Source organism: Sapajus apella, unplaced genomic scaffold (assembly GCF_009761245.1).
Source record: "Sapajus apella isolate SASKATOON/1434 unplaced genomic scaffold, GSC_monkey_1.0 scaffold130, whole genome shotgun sequence".
NCBI lineage: Eukaryota > Metazoa > Chordata > Mammalia > Primates > Cebidae > Sapajus > Sapajus apella.
In genome coordinates this window covers 2,472,862-2,479,663 of record NW_022437070.1, presented here as the reverse complement: position 1 = coordinate 2,479,663, position 6,802 = coordinate 2,472,862, and positions in this window count along the sequence as shown.

Genomic DNA, 6,802 nt, shown 5'->3' with positions numbered 1-6,802 from the left:
CCTGACCAATATGGTAAAACCCCGTCTCTACTAAAAATACAAAAATTAGCCAGGCGTGGTGGCGAGTACCTGTAATCCCAGCTACTTGGGAGGCTGAGGCAGAATTCCTTGAAGTCAGGAGGTGGAGGTTGTAGTGAATCGAGATGGCGACAGACCCAAACTCAGTCTCAAAAATAAAATAAAATAATAATGGTTAATAGGCTGGGCACGGTGGTTCGTGCGTAATCCCAGGAGAATTGCTTGAACCTGGGGAGGCAGAGGCTGCAGTGAGCCGAGATCATGCCATTGCACTCCTGCCTGGGCAACAACAGAGTGAGACTCCGACTCAAAATAAATAAATAAATGGTCAAAATGATATAAAATATATACTGTGTCCTAGACTACTATGGTATAAAAAACTTATAAACAGCTCTTCCTATTTCATGAGCACTTACTGTTTGCCAAATACTCTGTTAGGCATTTTAATCAGGGAGTAATTGAAAGGCCCTGTGGTATAGTGGCTAAGTTGCGGGCTCTGGAAACAAAGCTCCTGGGTCCAAATCCTGGTTCCACCGTATTAACTGTGTGATTTTTTTTTTTTTTTTTTTTTTTTTGAGATGGAGTTTCGCTGTTCTTGCCCAAGCTGGAGTCCAATGGCACATTCTCAGCTCACTGCAACCTCCGCCTTCCAGTTCAAGTGATTCTCCTGCCTCAACCTCCTGCGTACCTGGAATTACAGATGCCCGCCACTACACCTGGCTAATTTTTATATTTTAGTATTTTTAGTAGAGACAGGGTGACACCATGTTGGTCAGGCTGGTCTTGAACTTCCGATCTCAGGTGATACACCCTCCTCAGCCTCCCCAAGTGTGGTGATTACAGGCATGAGCCACCACACCCAGCCTTACTATGTGATCTTGATCAAATTACTTAACTTCTCTGGGGTTTCACTTTCTTATCTGCAAAGTAGTAACAATCAGACTACAATGTAGCATTTGGTACAGTAGTTACAGTAGTCTAATGGCTAATTAGAGACTATTACTATTGTTAGACTATTACTATTGCAGATAGTCTAATTGTTAATCAGGTGACTTAATTTAAAATCACATAGGTCTGGCGGGGTGGCTGATGCCGGTAATCCTAGCACTTTGAGAAGCCAAGGTGGGCAGATCACGAGGCAAATAGATTGAGACCATCCTGGCCAACATAATGAAACCCCATCTCTAAATTTTGATAAAAATACAAAAATTCTCTGGGCATGGTGTGGCGCGCCTGTAGTCCCAGTTACTCGGGAGGCTGAGGCAGGAGAATTGCTTGAATCCTGGAAGTGGAGGTTGCAATGAGCCGAGATCACACCACTGCACTCCAGCCTGGCACCTGGCAACAGAGCAAGACTCTGTCTCAAAAAAAAAAAAAAAAAAAAAAATCACAGAAAGCAGTTAAAACTGGGGTTAGCACATAGTAAGCATTCAATAAATACTAGTTTGGCTGGGCATGGTGGCTCATGCCTGTAATCCCAGCATTTTAGGAGGCCGAGGTGGGTGGATCACTTGAGGTCAGGAGTTCCAGATCAGCTTGACCAATATGGTGAAACCCCGTCTCTGCTAAAAATATTTTCAAAATTAGCTGGGTGTGGTGGTGCACACCTATAGTCCCAGCTACTCGGGAGGCTGAGGCAGGAGGATCTCTTGAGCTCAGGAGACAGAGCCTTCAGTGACCAAGAGCATGCCACTGCACTCCAGCCTGGGTTACAGAGGGAGAGTCTGCCTCAAAAAAAATCATAAATAAATAAATGCTGGTTTTTGCTTGTTTGTTCAACAAACAGCGGCATTTACTATGTGCTTGACTCTGTGCTGCTCCCTCGGAACAGAAAGGTGACCATGACAGCCTCAGCACCCACCCTCAAAGAACAGATTTTTTTTGCCAGTCGCGATGCCCCACACCTATAATCCCAGCACGTTAAGAGGCCAAGGCAGGTGGATCACCAAAGGTCAGGAGTTTGAGACCAGCCTTACCAACATGGAGAAACACCATCTCTACTAAAAATATAAAATTAGTGGAGCATTGTGGTGGATGCCTGTAATCCCAGCTACTCGGGAGGCTGAAGCAGGAGAATCAATTGAACCCAGGAGGAGGAGGTTGCAGTGAGCCAAAATCGTGCCATTGCACTCTAGCCTGGGCTACCGAGAGAGACTCTGTCTCAAAAAAAGAAAACAGAAACATTTTTTTCCTCTCTCTCTTTTTTTTTTTTTTTTCTCCTTGAGACAGGGTCTTGCTCTGCTGCCAAGGCTGAAGTCCAATGGCACAATCACAGCTCACTGCAGCCTCCACCTCTTGTGCTCAAATGATCCTCCCTCCTCAGCCTCCCGAGTAGCTGGGACCACAGCTGTGCACCACCACATTTGACTAATTTTTAAAAACATTTTTTATAGAGACAAGATCTCACCATGTTGCTTGGGCTTGTTAAACTCTCGGGTTCAAGTGATCCTCTCTACTCGGCCTCTCAAAGTGCTGGGATTACAGGCATGAGCCACCAGGCCTGGCTTCAAATAACATATTAAACATACAAATAAATATATAATTCCAGCCTGGCGTGGTGGCTTGCGCCTGTAACCCCAGCACTTTGGAAGGCCAAGGCGAGTATATCTTGAGCTCAGGACTTCGAGACTACCCTGGGCAACATGGTGAAACCCATCTCTACAAAAAATACAAAAATTAGCTGGTTGCAGTGGTGCGCACGTGTAGTCCCAGATACTCAGAAAACTGAGGTGGGAGAATCACTTGGGCGTGGGAGGCGGAGATTGCAGTGGGTGGTGATTTTGCCACTGCATTCCCGCCTGGGCAACAGGAGTGAAACTCCACAAATATGTGTGTGTATGTGTATGTGTGTGATCACAAGTGCAAAAATGCTGTAAAGAAAAACTTCAAGACATCATAAAGATTTATTACGGGCCCAGCACAGTGGCTCATGCCTGTAATCCGAGCACTTTGGGAGGCCAAAGCAGGTGGATCATGAGGTCAGGAGTTCAAGACCAGCCTGGCCAAGATGGTGAAATCCCATTTCTACTAAACATACAAAAATTAGCCGGGCATGGTGGCAGGTGCTTATAATCCTAGCTACTGAGGAGGCTGAGGCAGGAGAATCGCTTGAACCGGGGAGGTGGAGGTTGCAGTGAGCTGAGATTGCGCCACTGCACTCCAGTCTGGACAACAAGAGTGAGACTCCATCTCAGGGAAAAAAAAAAAAAAAAAAGCCAGGCATGGGTGCATATGTCTGTAATCCCAGCTATTCGGGAGGCTAAGGCAGGAGAATCTCTTGAACCCGGAAACCAGGGTTGCATTAAGCTGAGATTACACCACCGCACTCCAGCCTGGCAACAGAGCTAGACTCCATCTCAAAAAAAAAAAACTAATTATGACAGGGTGACTGCTGTCAACTGTAGGGTGTGAGTGATGGCCAAGTGATCAGGGAAGGCTTCCTGGAAGAAGTGAGGTTTGAGAAGAGCCAGAAAATAATGAGAAGAAATCAACCAGCAAGAAGGGATGGATGAGAGAGGTGAGAAAGGGGCTCCAGGGGAGACACCATCGTACACAAAAGCTCTAGGCCTGAGGAACGCTGTGGGCTGTGAGCACTGAAAGGAAGCCTGTGTGGCTGGAGCTCAGAGTTGAGAACAGGGAGCAGAGAATGGGCAGTTTGAGGGGAGGGCAGGGTCAGAGCCAAAATCTCTTTTATATATTTATTTATTTATGAGACTAGATCTTACGCTGTCACCCAGGCTGGAGTGCAGTGGCGCCATCTCAGCTCACAGCAACCTCGGCCTCCCCAGTTCAAGCGATTCTCTAGCCTCAGCCTCCCAAGTAGCTGGGATTACAGGTGTGCACCACTACTGCCCAGCTAATTTTTGTGATTTTAATAGAGATGAGGTTTCACCATGTTGGCCAGGCTGCTCTTGTACTCCTGACCTCAAATGATCCACCCGCCTCAGCTTCCCAAAGTGTTGGGATTACAGGTGTGAGCCACCGCACCCGACCTTATTTTTGGAGAGAGGGTCTTGCTCTGTCTCAGCCTGGAGTGTGGTGGTACGAATTTGGTTCATTGCCACCTTGACCTCCAGGGCTCAAGTGATCCTGCCCCCCTCAGCCTCCTGAGTAGCTGGGACTGCAGGCACAGGACACCATGCCTGGCTAATTTTTAAAAATCTTTTGTAGAGGCCGGCTCTCTCTACGTTCTCCAGGCTGCTTGTCCTGAGCTCAAGCAATTCTCTCACCTCAGCCTCCCAAAATGCTGGGAATACAAGCATGAGCCACTGTGCCTGACTTTTTATTTATTTATATATTTTTTATTTTTATTTTTCTATCTACTACAAGAAGAAAATATATTTTGTTCCTGATAGGGTCTGGCTGTGTTGCCCAGGCCACCTGGGCTCAAGCCATCCTGCTGCCTCAGCCTCCCAAAGTGCTGGGATTATCAGCGGGAGCCACCGCACTCGGCCCAGATCCAAAATCTTCACTGTTGCCTACAAAGTCCTCTCTAACTAGCTTACCCTCATCACCCCTGTACCATCCCGCCCTTGCACTCCAATCACCTTCTTCTTTCCCCCCGCTCATTTTGTTTCAGCCCTGCTGGCCTCCTTGCTGTTTCTAAAACACAAGCACTTCCCACCTCAGGGCATTTGCACCGGCTGTTTTTCTGCCTAGAATGCTGTTTCCTCTGATAGCCAGGTAGCTGATACACTCACCCCACTCAGGTCTTTGCTTAAATGTCACCTTCTCAGCCAGGCACAGTGGCTCATGCCTATAATCCTAGCATTTTGGGAGGCTGAGGTGGGTGGGTCACATGAAGTCAGGAGTTCGAGACCAGCCTGACCAACATGGTGAAACCCTATCTCTACTAAAAATACAAAAATTAGCCGTGCGTGGTGGTGCATGCCTGTAACCCCAGCTACTCCACCCGCTGAGACAGAATCGTTTGAACCTGGGAAGCCGAGGTTGCAGTGAGCCAAAATCGCACCACTCCACTCCAGCCTGGGCAACAGAGCAAGATTCCATCTGAAACACACACACACACACACACACACACACACCTGTGGTCCCAGCTACTCAGGAAGCCGAGGTGGAAGGATGGCTTGAGCTCAGGAGGTGGAGCTGCAGTGAGCTGTGATTGTGCCACTGCATTCCAGCCTCAGCCACAATAGACTGTCTCAAAATAATTTTTAAAAAGTGAAAAATAAAGAAAACCAAATCTCTGCGCTTCATGACTCATCAAGAGAGAGATAAAATGATTCAAAGAAAATATATTGCTATGATGACTGGTTCCAAATGGCTAACATTGTTTATGTGACCTTATAGGGCACATATAATGTGACCTTATATGGCAAAGCGACGCTGTAAGTGTGCTGACTTTAAGGATCTGAAAATGAGAAGATAATCCTAGAGTATCCAGGTCAGCCCTAAATCTGGTCTCCAATGTTCTTATAAGAGGGAGATTGGACAGGAAGACAGAGAGGGGCCACGTGACTGCCGCTCCAGCCGGAGGCTAGCTGCCAGCTTTGAAGGTTGGGGAAGGGTTCCGAGCCAAGGAACGCAAGGAATGCAAAGAATTCGGCTCTAGAAACCAAAAAAGACAAGGAAATGATTCTCCTGTGGAGCCTCCCAGGAGAACACAGTGCAACCTAGCAGGCTGGACCCTCCCACTCCCCCCCCCCCCCCCCTTTCTTTTTTTTTTTCCTCTAGTGATCACCTTTTTTCTTTTTTGAGATGAGTCTTGCTCTGTCGCCCAGGCTGGAGTGCAGTGGCATGATTTCAGCTCATTCAACCTCTGCCTCCTAGGTTCAAGGGATTCTCCTGCCTCAGCCTCCCGAGTAGCTGGGACTACAGACACCCACCACCACACCCAGTTAATTTTTGTGGTTTTTAGTAGGGATGAAGTTTCATCATGTTGGCCAGGCTGGTCTCAAACTCCTGGCCTCCAGGAATCCACCAGCCTTGACCCCACAAAGTGCTGGGATTACAGGTGTAAGCCACCGAGCCAGGCCTCTCAACCTACTATTGCAACACACACAAGGAAACAGCCCACCATGAGTGAGAACAAGCAGACACAACAAGCTATAGGAATAGATGCCTCCAAACTTCAGGTGATAGAATCATCAGGCATATACTAGAAACTAAAGGACACAAAAGAAGAATCCAAAATATAAAATGAAGGATTAGACTTGTGTGAAAAGAATCCCTTAGGAAGAAAGAAAGCAAGCAGGAAAGAAGAAAGAAAGAAAGAAAAAGAAGGAAAGAATCTCTTAGAAAGGGCTACTTTCAGTCCAGGTGCGGTGGCTCACACCTGTAATCCCAGCACTTTGGGAGGCCGAGGTGGGCGGATTACGTGAGGTCAGGAGTTTGAGACCAGCCTGGCCAACATGATGAAACCTGGTCTCTACTAAAAATACAAAAACTAGCAGGGTATGGTGGTGGGCCTGTAATCCCAGCTACTCAGAAGGCTGAAGCAGAATTGCATGAACCTGGGAAGCAGAGGTTGCAGTGAGCTGAGATTGTGCTATTGTATCCTAGCCTGGCAACAGAGCAAGATAAAAAAAGATGAAGATGAAGACGAAGAAGAAGAAGGCGGAAGAAGGAAGAATGAGGAGGAAGAGGAGGGGGAGGAAGAGGAGGAAAGGAGGAGGGGGAGGAGGAGGAAGAGCGGGAGAAGGAGGAGGAGGAAAGGGAGGAGGGGGAGGGGGAGGAGAAGAAAGGGCTACTTTCACTACTTTGCCAAAACTAATAACCACAATGATGAGCATGTATTGAGTCAAAACAGAATCAAAGAGAAGAA